Source organism: Macaca mulatta, chromosome 20 (genome assembly GCF_049350105.2).
Source record: "Macaca mulatta isolate MMU2019108-1 chromosome 20, T2T-MMU8v2.0, whole genome shotgun sequence".
NCBI classification, from domain to species: Eukaryota; Metazoa; Chordata; class Mammalia; order Primates; family Cercopithecidae; genus Macaca; species Macaca mulatta.
The window spans coordinates 23,556,552-23,575,614 of NC_133425.1; the positions used below are offsets into that span (position 1 = coordinate 23,556,552).

At 45.1% G+C, this 19,063-nt stretch overlaps 1 protein-coding gene and 1 long non-coding RNA gene across 20 annotated transcripts in view; one reads left to right on the forward strand and one right to left on the reverse strand.

The window, feature by feature from the left end:
• LOC144338128 (uncharacterized) overlaps positions 1 to 8,029 on the reverse strand; it is a 177,841-nt gene extending 169,812 nt beyond the window's left edge. Inside the window, exon 1 of the long non-coding RNA XR_013411969.1 lies at positions 7,965 to 8,029. This is a non-coding gene — a long non-coding RNA (uncharacterized LOC144338128). The remainder of the gene's footprint in view (positions 1 to 7,964) is intronic.
• PRKCB (protein kinase C beta) overlaps positions 1 to 19,063 on the forward strand; it is a 382,335-nt gene that overhangs the window by 174,272 nt on the left and 189,000 nt on the right.

Below are 19,063 nucleotides of genomic sequence, written 5' to 3' on the forward strand. Positions count from 1 at the left end.
CCACCTCAGCCTCCTGAGTGGTTAGGACCACAGGTATACACCACCATACTTGGCTAATTTTAAATTTTTCTGTAGAGATGGGATCTTGCTATGTTTCCCAGATGGGTCTTGAACTCCTGGTCTTAGCCTCCCAAAGTGCTGGGATTACAGGCATGAGCCATTGTGTCCCACCTTAGCTGTGAACTTTAGATAAGTCACTTGACCTCTCTGTTCCTGTTTCTTCATTTACAAGGTGAAGATGATAATATACTACTTCTTAGGGTGAGTATTAAATAAGTTAGCCTACACAAAGAGGTTAATATAGTGCCTAGCATGTCACAGAAATGTCTGCTTGACCTAGAGGCTTGAACCTGCTTTTGTCTTCAATGTTGGTCTTTAGGTCCTGGCTTCACTTCTTAATGCTGCTTCTCAGCCTTTCCTCATGAAACTTTCTTTGATCCTTTTCACCCCTTAACTGTGAATCTCCCAAATTCCACTGAGCAGTGATCAATTCTTGGGGCCTCTTCCTCTGTGTTCCCAAACATTCCTTCACCCTAATTTTCTCTCCATGGCCAAATCCTACAGTGTCTCCTAAATAATTATAGCTAACATGTATGTAGCACCTATCATATGCCACATGCTGTTCTAAGTGATTGATGTATACTAACTCATTTAATCCTCACCCTATGAGAAAGATGCTTTTTTTTTTTCAGGCGATTTAATACATTTCTTTTTTAAAATTATTATTATACTTTAAGTTCTAGGGTACATGTGCATAACGTGCAGGTTTGTTACATATGTATACTTGTGTCATGTTGGTATGCTGCACCCATCAACTCGTCAGCACCCAGAAAGATGCTTTTTTAAACACCCATTTTATAGAGGAGGAAACTGAGGCCCCAAGAAGTGAACTGACTTGCCAGGTCACACGACTAACAAGAAGGAGAGTCTGGATTTGAATTTGGCTCTAGAGCCTGCTCTTAGCCACCATGATATGCTGCTGCCCACCTGTCCCATCCTCACTGAGAGGACCCTTGTTCAACTCCACTAACCCTCCCTGGACCAGTAGCCTCTGGTCCTGTCTCCCTGCTTCCCCTCTGTCTCACTGGCCTACGCTTTCCACACCTTTCTAAAAACCAAATGTGATCATGTCATCCTCTTTGCTGAAAACACATCAATCGCTTCCCATTGTTCTTGGGACAAAGTAAATATTCTTTGAAGTGGCTGCGAAGTGGGGTGGACACACATCCTCCTCTGCCAGGCTTGCCTATAAACCAAATTGGTGTGTTCTGTTGCATCAGCATACCACAAAGTTGGTGCCCTTGTCATCCTCACAAGAGTCCCCAACTGGGAGATACAGGATATGGTTGTCCTACTCATGAGGCCCTGCATGCTCTGGCCTCAGGGTCCCTCCAGCCTTTGCTTGGCCACTCTGAGTACGTTCATTCACTCCTCTGTTCCTCCTGCCACCAGGCACCTGCTCACACTTCTCCCTTGGCTGAGATACTCTTCTCTCTCTTCTTCCCCGTGAGTTCAGTGGGTCTCAATCCTGGTTGCATTGTAGAATCTTCTGCAGGGCTTTTTAACTGAACACAGTGTCCGTACCCATTCCAGACCAACTAAGTCCAAATTTCTGATTGATCACAACCTGTCAATTGCATGCAGGGTTAAGGGCCCTGGTCAACTCATGCTGGTCCTCTAGGCTGCAGCTCAAGCATCACTTCCTCAGGGAAGCCCTCCCTGACCTCCCTGACCAGGCCAATTTCCAATATTTTGTACTCAGAGCACTACATACGTCTTCTTGCTGTCACATATTTTAGGGAACAGCTGAATAGTAGGTTGGTGCAAAAGTAATTGCGGTTTTTGCTATTACAAATAATGGTGCAGGCCAGGTGAGGTTGCTCACGCCTGTAATCCCAGCACTTTGGGAGGCTGAGGCGGGTGGATCACAAGGTCAGGAGATCGAGACCATCCTGGCTAACACGGTGAAACCCCGTCTCTACTAAAAATACAAAAAATTAGCCGGGTGTGGTGGCAGGTGCCTGTAGTCCCAGCTACTCTGGAGGCTTAGGTGGGAGAATGGCGTCAACCCGGGAGGCGGAGCTTGCAGTGAGCCGAGATTGCGCCACTGCATCCAGCCTGGGCGACAGAGCAAGACTCCGTCTCAGTAATAATAATAATAATAATAATGGTGCAATAGTAATTAGTTAAAAGTAATTCAAAATAATGGCAAAACTACAGTTACTTTTGCACCAACCTAATATTTACTTACATGGTGACAAAGAACCCAGATTCTGGATAAACATGAATCACTAGCTGTGTGACCTTGGGCGAGTTATTTAACTTCTCTGTGTCTCAGTTTTCTCCCCTATAAAATGGGAATAGTCAAAAACCTGTTTCACATGGTCGTTGAGGATCAAATTAGTTCATAATATGTAAGGCACTTAAACCAGTGCCTGGCTCATGGTGAATGCTGTATGTGTTAGCTGTTACTGCACTAGTAATTATTACCCCCTGCTAGGATCTGTAAATCCCTGAAGGTGGGGTCAGCATCTGCTGTTTGATAGCTCCACACCTAGGATGGTGCATGAACATAATAGCTCTTCAATACCTGTCTGTTCAGCAGAGTGGTGTCCTAGTGACGTTCTTGGTAAAAGATGAAAGATGAGATGTGGAATTACAAAACAAAACAAAACAAAAACAGCATAGACATCAGAGTTGGCCTGCACAGAATTCACCTTCCTCAGTTAAGGCCCTTGTCTATGTGGACCTGCTGGTTCAGGGTCGTTGTTTCTAGTGGTCATGAGGCTCAGAGGCTGCATGGACTTGCTGTGTGCAGAACCCCTGGGGCAGATGGCCGCTTGGCGGGCATTTGCTCCAACAGCGTCCTTTGCAGGAATGGGAGGCTTCTCTGTAATTCACAAACTCACCGTGTCCTTCTACACAGAGGATCTTTCTGCTCTTCTGAAATGCAGACTTGGGTGTGCTGAGAGCTTCTGTGACAGAGGGTGCTGTCAGGAAGCTGGGCACCCGGGGCTGCACCTGGAAACCAAGCTGGCAGCGGCTTTGCAAGTTGAATAATCTTATGTTCTGATCTTGCATTTACGGGACCCCCCACTTAGCAAAAAGGGGTGCTCAGACCACTTCCCTTGGTTGGCTTACGGCACTGTCAGGGGAGAGGGCTGGGGAGGGGAGGAGATGGGTGTGGTTTTGTGGGTGACGGAGGATTTATTTATAATGTGGGTGTGATCTGTTGCCATGTGATTGTTCCCTGAAACTACTATACACCCTGAGCAATGAATGCACAACCTGGCCTGCACAGGAAGAGGTGGGGTCACTCTGTGAACACCCTCCACCAGAACTCAAAGACCCCCTGGGGAATACCCAGCCTAACCCCTTTGTTTTCAGAAGGAGGAACTGAGACCAGACCATGGCAGTGACTTGCCCAAGATCACAGATGTCATTTTTATTCTAAGCTAACATTTATCATATGGATACTACATGCCAGTCACTGCGTCAAGTTAAGCGCCATCATTGTGATTTCATTAATCTGCACAATCTAGAAAGCAGGCATGTTACATTCAGCAAACACTTACATAGTATATATACGATGTGCCAGCCACCGTGCTGAGTCCTTTACAAATATTAATCCATTAAATTCTTGTAATTCTATGAGGCTTTTGTGTGATTATTATTATTTCCACTTATTTATTTACTTACTAATTTACAACAGAGTCTTGCTCTTGTCACCCAGGCTGGAGTGCAATGGCATGATCTCGGCTCACTGCAACCTCCACCTCCTGGGTTCAAGCAATTCTCCTGCCTCAGGCTCCTCCCAAGTCGCTGGGATTACAGGTGCCCGAAACCACGCTCAGCTGATTTTTGTATTTTTAGAAGAGACGGGTTTTACCATGTTGGCCAGGCTGGTCTTGAACTCCTGACCTCAAGTGATCCACCTTGGCCTCACAAAGTGCTGGGATTACAGGTGTGAAGTGCCGCACCTGGCCTTATTTCCATTTTAAAGATGAGTATGCTGAAGCTCAGAGAGGTTAGGTAACCTGCCCAAAGTCACACAGCTGGGAGGTCATTGAGTTGAGAGTCAATCCCAGATAGTCTGGCCTTCCAGTGCCTGCTCCAGCACCGTCATTTCTCTCCACATGACAGCTCTTCTCCCCATTTTACAGGTGAGAAAATCAAGGCTTAGATAGCTCAAGTAGCTTGCTCAAGGCTGCACGACTGGAAATTACCGGAGCTGGTGTTGAATTTGCACATTCCAGCTTTAGAATCTGACCCCTGATCTCATGCTAAACTCCCTCTCAGGGGGGTTAGGGTCTTTTGGCTGAGGGGTCCAAGCTGGAAACAGGTCACCGGGGTTGAGGCAGAGCCTGAAGCCAGCAGGTGGAGGTGGGGTGGTGTCAGCCAGGTCTATCCGGATTGACTCTGAACCTCATGCAGCGGAGCAGTTACTCTCTTCCCATGGGGCAGAGCCCCAGCTAGGTGACTGTCACCTGGTTATACCCTCTAATTCCTTAAGATTTCAGTTTAAACTTCATTTTCTCAGGGAAGCCCTCCTGCCTCTATCCAGCCGACTCTCTCCTTGTAAATTCTCTAAGCTCTGAGTGTCTCTTTTGCAGCTCTTGGAAGTGTACATTGGTTTATGCTTCTTTATTATTTTCCCCAACTAGACTGACACAGGGAAGGTGCTCAACGAATATTTGGTGACTAAATGGTTAAATAAATGAATGGCTTACAGCTGTCGTAGAGGGAATTGGCACAGGAAATCAAGACTGAAGTCCAAGAAGTGGAAACATACATGAGATTTATTGGGAAAAGTCACAACTCAGTAGGCACAGGGGTGCCCTGAGCAGCGATAATTAATAATTAATAGTTAATAATAATAGCTGGTACTTACTGAGTGCCTGCTCCGTGTCAGGTAGCTGTTTTAAAGGTTGTAGGTAATTCACTCCCTAGAACAACCTCACAAAACAAATATTGTTATCCCTATGGATAACTACCCCTAGGGTTATTATCCTAACTACCCCTGGGGTTGTTATTTCTAGCTCACAGTTAAGGTTAACTAGGGATAACATCAAGAGAGCTGGCCCGAGGTCACCATTTCTTCCCAGCTTTTAACCAATGTTCTGAGAATACAGCCTTCCCCATCAAAATCGTGGCTCACCATGGCTGTGAGTTTCACCCAGTGGCCTGGGTGGTCATGGTGAAAGCTGGAAGTACATTTCTGGAAGACATTTTCAGGTATGCTACAGAGGCTGGGATACCCGGGCTCAGAGCTGCTGGCCTGGCTAATGAACTACAGGTATAAATCTCCAAGCAGAAAAGACTCGCTTAGCGTGGATGGCAAATGTTGTCTACCAAGAAGACTCAAGAAAATAATCAAGTACCCTTTGCAAAGAATGTCTGGTTATAAAATAAAGATATAAATGACAATAACTTTTCTGTATTTTAGCAATAACCAGTTAAAATAAAATTGAAAAAATCCCAGTTAAAATAGCAATAAAGAAGGTAAAATACCTAGGAATAAATACTTAGGCCCCAACTAAGAAGAATTTATGGGGGAAAAGTCTTTTCTGGAAAAACACAAGAAGGCTCAAATTACATGTGAATTCCACCGCTAGCTCCCCCGATCTGTCTTTCTCCCGGCAGTCGTGATTCTGTATCACACCCCACCTCACCCCTTAGCTCAGCCACAGCACCCAGCTCTGCACAATTCCTTATTCTAAATTCTAATTGGCCCAGTTCTTCCTTCATAAATTTCACATCACTGACCCGACCTTGGTCTATTCAGCATTGGCTGGAAACATGAGGTCAGATGCTTTACTGTCCCCTGAGCTGGTGCTGTAGGTTGGAATTTTTCTGGAAGGGTCAATAAATCAAGCAGCCAATGATTGGCATTTCCAGTACAATCTGGGAGAATACATGGATGAGAATAACCAAGAAAAAATTGAAAGCAAGCAGGAATGCTAGGGGAGGGGCCGGGGGTATAAAAATGCATGCCTCTAGATACCAAGAGCTTATACTATGGTATGGTGCAACGGTGGGGATAGAGAGACAGATCAGTGGAGCATAAGACAATATTAAAAATGAGTCAAGAATACCTAAGAAATTTGTGTATCATAAAAGAGGCATTTCAAATCAGCAGGGAAAAGATGCATTTCATACATTTGCTGTCTAAACATTAAGAGTAGAAATAAAGGTCTTTCTTTAGAGCTCATGCTAAAATGAATGCCAAGGGAAATAATGATTTCAATGTAAAAAAGTGAAGCCATAAGAGACTACCAGAAAATATCAGGAAGGACTTTCTAAATACGACAGCAGAGACAGAAACCACACAGGAAAAGGGAAAAAATTGCACTTTATTAAACACACACACACACACACACACACACACATGCACACATACGTAGACACGCACATGCATTATATGCTGAAAAAACATCTACAAAATTAAAAGACAAATGAGAAACTGGGAAAACATGTACCGCATATGTCATAGGTGAGGGATTAATATCCTTAAATAATACACAGGAAAATGTATTACAAATAATTCGAAAGAAACAAACTTGAATTTTAAAACAGGCAAAATTAATGATAACAGTGAACATTTCTTTTTTGTTTGTTTGTTTTGGAATCAGGGTCTTGCTCTGTCACCCAGGCTAGAGTGCAGTGGTATGATCATGGCTCACTGTAGCCTTGAACTCCCAGCCTCAAGTGATCCTAACATTTCATCCTCACAAGTAGCAGGGAGTATAGGCATGTCCACCATAACTGGCTACAGAGTCAAAAAGTTAATAACTTGAAGAGCCAAAAGTTAAGCTTAGATGTGGCTATTAATTCACCCCTAATATTGACATGGACTGCAGGCAGTGCAGATCTTAACCCAGGAAATGGTATTTTAAATTCTGCCAAAGTTTACACAATAGAAGCTTATCCTTCAAATGGAATAATTACGTATTCACCAAAGGGGCGGGGTTAGAAGAGGGCAGGGTATCTCAGGCGGTTGAAGCAAATCATCACCCAGCACACAAGTGTTTACATGGTGTTATTGGCTCTATTCATTCTGCTCTCCAGGAACAAAATGAAAGATCGTCACCAAATTACAGTGTCCCCTTTTCAACCGTGCCATGCGTGTGTAATTACAGCTCCTCACATTCTCCACTTTTTATGCTCACACAATCTCCGTCCACCCAGTCTCAATTAAGGGTTCCCTACTGTTTTTGTCTTTTGCAAATTTTTGGCCTTTTGTTTGCAGTTGTGGGCATGGCAGTACTGATGTGTTACCCACAAAACCCTAAAATATTCTATTTTACATCAAAAGTATAGAAAAGTCTTGTGCTGAGAAGTTTTACTCTCTGTCTACTTTATTCTCTCTTGCCTCTATAGATGAACACTCTTATTAGTTTTTTGTTTTTTGTTTTTTTTGGTGTATCCTGCCAGAGGTGTAATTAACAGCTGACTTTCCCCAGTTACTCAGGAAGCTCAGGCAGGAGGATCACTTGAGCCCAGAAGTTTGAGGCTCCAGTGAGCTATGATCTCGCCACTGTGCTCCAGCCTGGGCAACATAGTGAGACCTTGTCTCTAAAAATAATTTTAAAAAGAAAGGATACATACTTAACTTATTGCACCTCCCTTTCTCACACACACAAAAGATACCATGTAATATACACACTTCAGCACCTTGATTTTTTTTGTTTGTTTCACTTAAAAAATACAACCTTGGTCGGGTGCGGTGGCTCACGCCTGTAATCCTAGCATTTTGGGAGTCCAAGGCAGGCGGACTGCTTGAGCTTGAGTTCAGGAGACCAGCCTGACTAATATGGTGAAACCCTGTCTCTACAAAAAATATAAGAAGTAGCTGGGCATGGCAGCACGCACCTGCAGTCCCAGCCACTTGGAGGGCTGACGCGGGAGGATTGCTTGAGCCTGGGAGGTTGAGGCTGCAGTGAGCCGAGATTGCGCTGCTGCACTCCAGCCTGGGTGACAAAGTGAGGCCTTGTCTAAAAAAAAAAAAAAAAGAAAAAGCGAAAAAAAACACACAAAAAACACAAGATGTTTTCCATATTAATGCAGAGAACTTCCTCATTGTTCTTTATACCTGAGTAGTCTTCCATTATGTGACCACACTATGATTATTCCCAGTGACACTTAGCTTGTTTAAATCTTACGCTACCCTAAACAGGGCTTCAGTGAATAACTGTATCTGTATATTACTTCCTATGTATGCAGGTTATTTCACCGTCATCCAACATGATGGAGTCAAAGGTGAAAGGAATTTGTAATTTTTACAAAGCATTTATACTTTGGATAGATAATGCCAAATTGCCCCCACAGGATGACACCAATTGGCCCATTCACCAGGAATATGTGTATCTGTTTCTCCACAGCGTTTCAACAGAAACTGTCGGGATGAACATTTAAAATTTTCACTGTAAAATTTTAAATTGTCTTCTTCATTTTAAGGTGCATTAGAAAAGGCAGTTTGCACATTGATCCCATGAGTTCACACTCTTAGTTTCATTTTTTAAAATAGGTTTATTTAAATAAAAATGGCAGTACTGAATTGAAGAAAAGCATCAAGTAAATATTGTGTTGGTGCAAAAGTAATTGTGGTTTTTGCCATTCATTTCAATGGTGAAAACCACAATGACTTTTGCACCTACCTAATAATATTATAGGTTGAATGCAGGCATGCAAAGTTATGGCAGCTCATGACAAGCTGGGGAAGTGTTGCCATGATGATTTTTTCTCTTGGGAATAATAAAATCAAGAGGTTTTATGTTCTGTATGCAGGACACTGTGCTTGAGGTTTTATAAAATGTGTACTGTTACTAGACCTATTTTACGGCTGAGGAACCAGAGACTCAGGGGACTCAGGGAGGTTAAGTCACTTGCCTGAGGTCACACAGCTAACTCTAGAGCCTGCGCTTGTTAATTTCCCTCTGTTCTGAGGGTATTTCCAACTGGGACCTTCAGTTTAACCGTGCCTGCCTACCCCCTGGGGAATTGAGCCTCAGGAGCTTTCGTAGCTTGTAAATGCCCAGGGATGACACAGTCTGAACTTGCAATTTGCTTTTCCTTTCTCTTCTATGGACGCTGTTAGCTTGTGTTTCTCTCTGTGTGCCTCATTTCAGCTTCCTTATTCCTGCAGTTTTACTTCAGCCCAGCCAGATTTCAGCCCACCTGTGGGCAAAGCGGCACAGCCCATTCAGACTGAAAGAGGACTTTCTTTCCCTTCCTTCCTTCCTTCCTTCCTTCCTTCCTTCCTTCCTTCCTTCCTTCCTTCCTTCCTTCCTTCCTTCCTTTCTTCCTTCCTTCCTTTTCTTTTCTTTCTTTCCTTCTTTCTTTCTCTCTCTCCTTCCTTCGTTCTCCCTCCCTCCTTCCTTCCTTCTTTCCCTCCCTCTCTCTCTCTTTCTGTTTCTTTCTTTCTCTCCTTCCTTCCTTCCTTCCTTCCTTCCTTCCTTCCTTCCTTCCTCCCTCCCTCCCTCCCTCCTTTCTCTTTCTCTCTCTCTCTCTTTTTCTCTTTCTTTCTTCCTTCCTTCCTTTCTTTCCTTCTTTCTCTCTCTCCTTCCTTCCTTCTCCCTCCTTCCTTCCTTCTTTCCCTCCCTCCCTTTCTTTCTTTCTCTCTCTCTTTCTTTCTCTCCTTCCTTCCTTCCTCCTTCCCTCCCTCTCTTCTCTTTTGCTCTTTCTTTCTTTCTTTCTTTCTTTCTTTCTTTCTTTCTTTCTTTCTTTCTTTCTTTCTCTCTCTTTCTTTCTCTTTCTTTCTTTCTTTTTTTCTTTCTTTTCTTTCTTTGTTTCTCCTTCCTTCCTTCCTTCCTTCCTTCCTTCCTTCCTTCCTTCCTTCCTCCCTCCCTCCCTCCCTCCCTCTCTCCCTTCCTCCCTTCCTCCCTCCCTCCCTCCCCCCTCCTCCATCTCTCTCACCTGCGCTTCCTTCCCCCTTAGCTGCCTGTGTCTGGGGTTAAGTGATGACCTAGGATCTGCCTGTCTTTGGTGCTGGGGATTGTTTTCACTATAAAGACTCTGGTTTTGGAGTGGCAGGGACCCAAATACTCTGTCACTGGCCCGTGCTGAATTTGTGTGAGAAGAAGAGTGTTATCGTCTTAACCCCCCTGTTAGGTGGGAGACCCTCTGGGGAGGCTGAGGACACTGGGGGACAGCCAGGGGACACTGAGGGGTTCCCACTTGGCTGGCTGCATTTCTGGAGTCTGACAAACTTGGCTTCCAGTCCTGGCTCTCCCATGTCCTTGCTTTGTGACCTTGGGCAAGTTACTTCTCTGAGCCTCAGTTTTTTCATCTGGAATACCAGGATAACAGTCTAACTCCTCTGGGGTGTCAGGAGAATCTGGAGACATGACATAGAGGACACAGCACAGTGCTTGGCAGGTAGTATGTGCTCAATTCAATAAAATTGGTGGCAGTAAAAATCACATTCGATGGTTATTTTGTTGTTGTATTCAACAATCTCTTGAATGAAGATTGGAAATGGAGGGATATTTGGGAATCCAAGCTTGCCTAGTACCAGGCATGTGGAGATGGAGCCTCAGCAACAGGAAATACTGGGAAGATGAATCGTGCCAGGATCCTGTGGAAACCTGATTTCCAGGGATGGGCGAGATGACTGGGGATGATCAAGGGGTGATGTTGGGGCGGGAGTGTAATAGTTTCAAACCTGTTTTTGAGAGCACTTGAGATGAACTCGCTCGGGAGTTTAGGGGATGTGTTCATGGAGTTGGATGCCAGCACTGTTGGGAAGTGGATAGGGAGTCTGGCAGAGATCCCAAATCCATATTCCTACAGAGTCCAGGCAGGAAAAGGGAAAGCGTGAAGCAGGCCTGGTGTAAGACAATAGAGAAGAGTGGGGACTGTGGAAAACTAGAAAGCTTATCACTTATCTAAAGGGGGAAATGACTGCTCAGCCCACAGAAACGAGTGATGAGTGTTCAGTGTTGTAACAGCTGGTGATTTCTCAAAAGGAACCAGTATTTCACATTTTTTATTCTTTTTTTTTTTTTTTTTTGATACGGAGTCTCGCTCTGTCACCCAGGCTGGAGTGCAGTGGTGCGTTCTTGGTTCACTGCAAGCTCCACCTCCTGGATTCATGCCATTCTTCTGCCTCAGCCTTCTGAGTAGCTGGGACTATAGGTGCGTGCCGCCACGCCCATCTAATTTTTTTTGTATTTTTAGTAGAGACGGGGTTTCACCATGTTAGCCCGGATGGTCTTGATCTCCTGACCTTGTGATCCACCTGCCTCGGCCTCCCAAAGTGCTGGGATTACAGGCATGAGCCACTGTGCCTGGCCAAAGTTTCACATTTTAATCCGATAGTTCCTGACTTAAATATAGTAAACTTATTTGGATTTCTAAGAAGCACCATGTTGGCCAATTGTAGCTTCTTTACAGGCTTGATATAGCTTCTGGGTTCCACACTGTGACCTCTGGGCATGAAGTAGGACCCAGGCCAGGGATGGGACAGGCTCCTGGTGGCCTGGAGGGGTCCCGTCCGTGTGGCCTGGGTGACGAGGATCTGATGTAAAATGAGACTGGGGTAGGGATTAAGGCAGAGATGGAAGCTGTGTCTTCTTGTTTGTTTGTTTGTGAGTCAAAGTTTCACTCTGTCACGGGAGTGCAGTGGCGCCATCATGGCTCACTGCAGCCTTGAATTCCTGGGTTCAAGCGATCCTCCCACCTTGGCTGGGATTACAGGCATGAGCCACTGCTCCCAGCCAGGAAGTTGCATTTTTTAATGAAATCAAAACCAAACCCCATAGAGAGAGTGATGGCTTGGAGGCCATGAGGATTCCCAGACTCATCTCAGGCTGTGTAGGTACCCATAGCCTTGGTCAATACCCACAGCCTCTAGGCTAGGAAGGGAACGTATTTTGGTTAAAGGCAGGACTGATATTTATTAATTTATTATTATTATTATTATTATTATTATTATTTTGAGATGGAGTCTTGCTCTGTCGCCCAGGCTGGAATGCAGTGACGCAATCTCCGCTCACTGCAAGCTCCGCCTCCCGGGTTCACGCCATTCTCCTGCCTCAGCCTCCGGAATAGCTGGGACTACAGGGGCCCGCCACCATGCCCGGCTAATTTTTTGTATTTTTAGTAGAGATGGGGTTTCACCATGTTAGCCAGGATGGTCTCGATCCCCTGACCTCATGATCCACCTGCTTTGGCCTCCCAAAGTGCCGGGATTACAGGCGTGAGCCACTGAGCCTGGCCAGGCAGGACTGATATTTAACCTGCATGCACTGGCACTACTGTACCAGTTGTGGAAATATTGAAATACTCTGAAACCGATTGGTAAATAGCCACTGAGTCCTCTGAGCCTTTTCCCCCCACCTTCCACTTACCCACACCTGCTTCTGCCAGCTCCTACCACATCCCCTCCATGACATGGTAACTAAAGTGTTAACTCTCAGCACGGCCAGGCTCTGCTGTCCATTCCGTGTGGTCTATGGGCAGTCCCTGAGCCAAGGCAATTATAAATATCTTGACTCACCCCTGGTTGCAGGTAACATGCCTACCTGGATTGGCTGAAGCACAAAGGAGAACTTTTAGAGGACACAGGGAGGCAGATGGAATTGGAAGGCAGGATGCCAGATCCCCCAGGGACCAGAACCAGGAGCTTCATCCCTGGGGTCATGTAATCTTTGTCTTTGTTTCTCAGGGCTCCTTAGAGCGCACTATAAAAATCAGTACCAACTGTCATTTGCTACAATGTGGATGAACCTGGAGGACATTATGCTAAGTGAAATAAGCCAGGCACAGAAAGACAAATACTGCATGATTTCACTTAGATGTGGAATCTAATGAAGTTGAACTCATAGAAGTAGAGAGTAGAATGATGGTTACCAGAAGCGGGGGGACAGCAGGAGTCAGGGGGTAGGGAAGAAATGGAGAGTTGCTGATCAAAGAGTACAATATTTCAGATGGGAGGAATTGCCTTTGAGATCTATTGCACAGCAGGGTGACATTAGTCAATAATAATGTATGTTTCAAAGTAATTAAGAGAGTAAATTTCAAATGTCTCATGCTAAGAAAATGATAGGCAAGTTAGGGGATGGATATGTTAATTTTCTTGATTTAATCATGCCACATTGTGTGTGTATATCCAGAACAATCAGAACAATCACATTGTACCCCATAAATGCATACAATTATGATTTGTCAATCAAAAATAAAATTAGCAGCCTCAGCCCTGGAACTGCATGTCTGCTGGCCTCAGAACTGATTACCCGTGTCCCAGCCGCTCAGCATATCTGACCCTTGAGCCAAGTGTCCACCTCTGCCCCAGTCAGCTGTGTACAGGGAATGTGGATGTCTCAAAGTACAAGCATGGCTGTTGGGAAGTGTCCATCTCAGAGATGGCATTGGGCTCAGGCAGACATGGATAGGTACCCTGGAAGATGCACCTTGAGAGTCGTGGAGGGAGTCATGAGGACCACAGGTGTGGGAGTGTGGTTTTTAAGCTCTTTCAGGTAGCAGGAAGGAGGAGGGAAGAATCCATTGAGGATGGCTTGCTTTGTCTGGCCTGAGGGATTGGGGCAGTGGGTGGGTAGAGTTGGTGCCTACAAGTATGATCCATCATGAAAGCAGAGGCAGGGGAATGAGGTCAGAGGAGCTCTCCAGCAGTCTCTAAATAAGCCTTAAGAAGTCAACGTTTCTCTGCAACTTGCTGATTGGTTTTCGTGTCTCTCATCTGGCTCTAATCTGTGCTGCACAGCCCCTTCTAAATCATTTTCCTGAAATAGCAGGTGTATGTGCAGGGGTTTGCAGTGACCAACAGTGATGATTGCGCCCTGCAGCTGTCACAACAACCCATTGACCACTGTGTGCAACGCTGTGCTTGCCCTGGGCAAAACATTTTGTCTCTTAGTCCTTTGGTTTCCTTGTCTGTAAAATAGGGGTAGTAAGCAGTATGCACTTTATAGGGCTGTTACAAGGATCAAATGCGTTAATGCCTGATAAATCCCTTAAATAGTTCCTGGCATGAGTAAATGTTCAATAAATGTTAACTCTCATTTATTAAGTATTTATTGAGCGTCTTCTATATGCCAAGAACAGTTTATGCCCTGGGGGTATAATGGTGAACAAAATTTCCTCACCTTGCATACAGTGAAGTGTGGAAGAGATGCAATTAAGCGTGGATTTACAAGTCAGTGATTTAAGTGCTGTGATGGCGAGGATTTAGAGTTTAAGTTCCATGAGAGCAGAATCTCTTATGTTCACAGCTGTATCCTCAATGCCTAGGAAGAACTCGGCCCTCAGTATACATTTGCTAGGTGAATGAATGAATGAGTGAGTCAAGTTCTATCTTAGCTGCACGTGAAGATGAGGTGTCAATGGAGTGAAGTTGGGAGTGAGGAGAGAAGGGAGAGGAACTTGGTGTGAACCCCATCTCTGCAAGGGTCCAGCTGGGTCACGTTGGTGAAGTTACTCTGTAGTTAGGGTCTGTTTCATTGTTGCTAAAGTGGGAACAAGTGCTACCTTCTGCGTGGCATGTCATGAGGAGTGGAGAGCGTGCGTGTGACACACCCAGCATACACATGCAGCTCTCAAGCAATGTGTGGAGACTGGGTGTGGTGATTCACACCTGTACTTCTAGTACTTTGCAAGGCTGATGCGGGCAGATCACTAGAGCCCAGGAGTTTGAGACCAGCCTGGGCAACATAGCAAAAACCGTGTCTCTACAAAAAATAAAAATTAGCTAGGCATGGTGGCAGGTGCCTTCAATCCCAGCTACTCAGGAGGCTGAGGTGGAAGGGTGGCTTGAACCTGGGAGGCGGAGGCTGCAGTGAGCTATGATCGCACCACTGCACTCCAGCCTGGGTGACAGAGCAAGCCCCTGCCTCAACAAAACAAAACAAAGCACGCAAACAAAAAAAGAAATGTACTTTCTTTTCCCTTCCCATTCTTTGTGCCTCTTGGTATCTCCTCTTGTTTAAGAGACTATTGAGATGGAGAACTGAATCATGTTTGGTCAGAAATGCTTGAATCCTTGTCCTGGAGACCGCTCAAGAAAATATTTATATGAAAAGTGCAAAACCAACAGAGGCAATTTGTTATTAGTTGCAGTTTTGCCCCAGATCTTAAAGTAGAGCTCACAAGGCCTTCAGGGACTCCTTTTTTCTGTACTAGGTAAGATTAAGGAAATTCAAACCTGAACTCAAACCTAAGTCTTGGCCTCTGTAAGATCAATATATCAGAGAACCCAGAAGGGACCACAAGAGCCAAGAGTAGAGACAGAATGTGTCCTAGGTCTTGGAGTGGAGCTGGCTCAGGCCACTTGTACCAAGGGTCTCAGGGCAAGACTATGAGACTTGAATCCAGCAGCATCCTGGGAGAGGTGAAGGATGTAAGGGAGAAGAGAAAGATGGAAAGGGTGCCTTTTAACCTCCATGTGAGCTTCCTCATTGGGGTCTGGCCAATCCATGTGTTGGAATCCATCCAATTGTATCAACTCTGCCTCCTTAGAGGTTAAGTAGGGGTGTGAGAGAACCTTGAGCTTCCCCTACAGGCCAATACCAGTCATGAACAGGGGTTCCTTTATTATTATTATTAAAGTTCTGGGGTATATGTGCAGAATGTGCAGGTTTGTTACATATATATACACGTGCCATGGTGGTTTGCTGCACCCATCAACCTGTCATCTACATTAGGTATTTCTCCTAATGCCTCCCCTAGTCCCCCACCCCCTGACAGGTCCCAGTGTATGATGGTCCCCTCCCTGTGTCGATGTGTTCTCATTGTTCAACTCCCACTTGTGAGTGAGAACATGCGGGGTTCAGTTTTCGAACAGGTGTTCCTTTTTAGGTGGGTTTGAAGCGCTGAATTCCCAACTTTAAGGTGAATGTCCAAGAGGCAGAATGGGAACTGTTTTGTGGCACAGAGCAGGGGGACTCTTAGAGGAACCGTATGTATTCAGTTAGTCTCATTGTCCAGAGATAGAGACATGGCTGGTTAACCTGCCAAAAAGGAGCCCTTCGTTTTTGTCTTGGGATTTCCAAGCCCTGTTGTTGTTACTAGGACAGCACGTCAATCTTTGAGCAGGACGGGTGATTACTGGGGTCCTTCTGCAACTGAGAGCACTACGGCGTCCCACTGGTCAAAGCAGAGCAGACCTCGCCTCTCAAACTTGGCTGTCCAGAGCTCTGCAAGGACCAGTACTTCATCTGCTGACTGCAGAGGGTGGGAGTGTCATGAAACTTCGTAGCTGATTAAGAAGATAGGAAGCAACCAAAGCCTGCAGTGGCTGAGGATTCTTCAGCCAGGTTTATTGAGATACACGTTTCCTGTGGTAAAAGTCACTTTTTAAATTTTTTTTGAGACACCACCCATGCTGGAGTGCAGTGGCCTGATCATAGCTCACTGCAGCCTTGAACTCCTGGGCTCAAGTGATCCTCCCACTTTGGCCTCTTTAGTAGCTAAAACTACAGGCATGCACCACTATGCCTGGCTTTAATACATACATATGGTAGAGACAGGGTCTCACTGTTGCCCAGGCTGGTCTCAAAGTCCTGGGTTCAAGCTCAAGAAGTCCTCCAACCTTGGCCTCCTAAAGTGTTGGAATTGCAGGCATGAGCTACTGTGTCTAGCAAAAATCACTTTTTTCTTTTTTCTTTTTTTTTTTTTGAGACGGAGTTTCGCTCTGTCACCCAGGCTGGAGTGCAGTGGCGTGATTTCGGGTTTAAGCAATTCTTCTATCTCAGCCTCCCAAGTAGCTGGGACTACAGGCGGGCCACCATGCCCAGCTAATTTTTTTATTTTTAGTAGAGACAGGATTTCACCATGTTGATCAGGCTGCTCTCAAACTCCTGACCTCAGGTGATCCACCCACCTCGGCCTCCCAAAGTGCTGGGATTACAGGTGTGAGCCACTGCGCCAGGCTGCAAATTCACTTTTAAAAATATAAAGTAAAATTCATCACAGTTAATATAGAGACCACTCCAATATCCAAAACAAAAAAGTTCCTGCATCTGCCTCTTTGTCGTTAATTCCCTTTCCACCTCCAGCCCCTTTTAACCACTGGTGTTTTCTGTCCCCATAGTTTTGTGTTTTTCAGGACATTTAGAAATGGAACCACACAGTGTGTAGCCTTTTGTGTTGGACATCTGTGTTTTACCAGAATGCTTTTGAGGTTCATGAATGCTGCTGTGTGTACCAATAGTTCATTCCTTTTTACTGCTGAAAAGTATTCCACCGTGTGGATGCCTCACACTGTATCCATTCACACGTTGAACAACATTTGGATCGTTTCCAGTTCTGGGCTATTATAAATAAGGTGGTTATAAACCTTCATGTATGGATATGGTTTTTTCTTTTTTCTTTTTCCCCCTGCTCTGTTGCCCAGGCTGGAGTGCAGTGGCACGATCTTGGCTCACTGCAACCTCCGCCTCCTAGGTTCAAGTGATTCTCATGCCCCAGCCTCCCAAGTAGCTGCGACTACAGGCATGTGCCACCACACTTGGCTAATTTTTGTATTTTTAATAGAGACGGGATTCCTCTGTGTTGGCCAGGCTGGTCTCGAACTCCTGATCTCAAGTGATCTGCCCTCCTCGGCCTCCCAAAGTGCTGGGATACAGGCGTGAGCCACTGTGCCCGGCCTGGATGTTTTCATTTCACCGAAAAATAGGATTCCTGGGTCCTAAGAGAGTTCCAGTTTATGTTCTTTCCTCACTAACACTTGATATCATTGGTTTTAGTTTTCCAAAAGTTTAGCAACTCTGGTAGTTATGTGATATGGTTAGCCTTTGTGTCCCCACCCAAATCTCATCTTGAATTGTAATCCTCGTAATCCACATGTGTCAAGGGAGAGGTCAGGTGGAGGCAATTGAATCCTGGGGGCCGTTTCCCCCATGTTGTTCTCGTGATAGTGAGTGAGTTCTCACGCGATCTGATGGTTTTATAAGGGGCTTGTCCCCCTTCGCTCGGCACTTCAAGAAAATTGGCTGTTAGTCAATTAAATCTCTTTCCTATATGAATTACCCAATCTCGGGCAGTTCTTTATAGCAGTATGAAAGCAGAATAATACAGTATGGAATTATTTCAAATTTTGAAAAGAAACAGTTTCCTTAGGAGAAACACTCATCACATTCACAGCACACAAAAGAATGTCTATGTAGTGTATCTGTTTATTTGCTTACATTTTCATTTTCTGTCACTGTTATTAGAATCAAATTTTAAAGGAAGCATCTGTGGCAGCATCAATAAATACATACGGATGTATGAATGAAGGAAGGAAGAAACGGGTAGCATGTACCTGGCTAGGGTGTCAGATCAGCCCAGGGTTGGATCCTGAGGCCCAAGTTATTAACTTCTGCCATGTACTTTTTTTTTTTTTTTAGAGAAGGAGGGTCTTGCTCTCTTGCCCAGGCTGGAGTGCAGTGATGCAACCATGCTCACACGTAGCCTTAAATTCCTGGGCTCAAGTGATCTTCCCACTTCAATCTCCTGAGTAGCTGTGACTACAGGCATGTGCCACCACACCTGGCTAATTTTTTATTTTTGTAGAAATGGGGGTCTTACTATATTGCCCAGGCTGGTCTTGAACTCCTGGCCTCGAGCGATCCTCCCATCTTGGCCTCTCAAAGTGTTGGGGCTACAGGTGTGAGACACTGTACCTGGCCTGCAATACACAACAGAGAAAGCAACTTTTACAGAAAGAGTTCTCTTGAACTAAAACCGATTCTGTGAAGAAAGAATCTCTTGAAGAAGAAAGAGAAATGCAGAGCCAAAGGCTTACGAAGGCCTAAGGCCTGTTTGGGAGTGGGGGTGCGCCCTGAATGCTGAGAATGTACATAGTACGTGCACATGTGGGTGGGTGGGAGGAGGGGCTTAGCTGGAGATCACCTTGGACAAGTAGTAATAACAATCATGCAAAAGCTTATGCTGCTTGCTATGTTCCAGGTGGTTCTAAGATCTCTAGACAGATTCATTCATTTATGCTTCCCAACAGTCTTATAAGCAGAGCACTAGCACCATCAGCATTTTACAGATAGGGAAACTGAAGCACAAAAAGATCAAATTAGCCGGGCATGGTGGTGTGCACCTGTAGTCCCAGCAA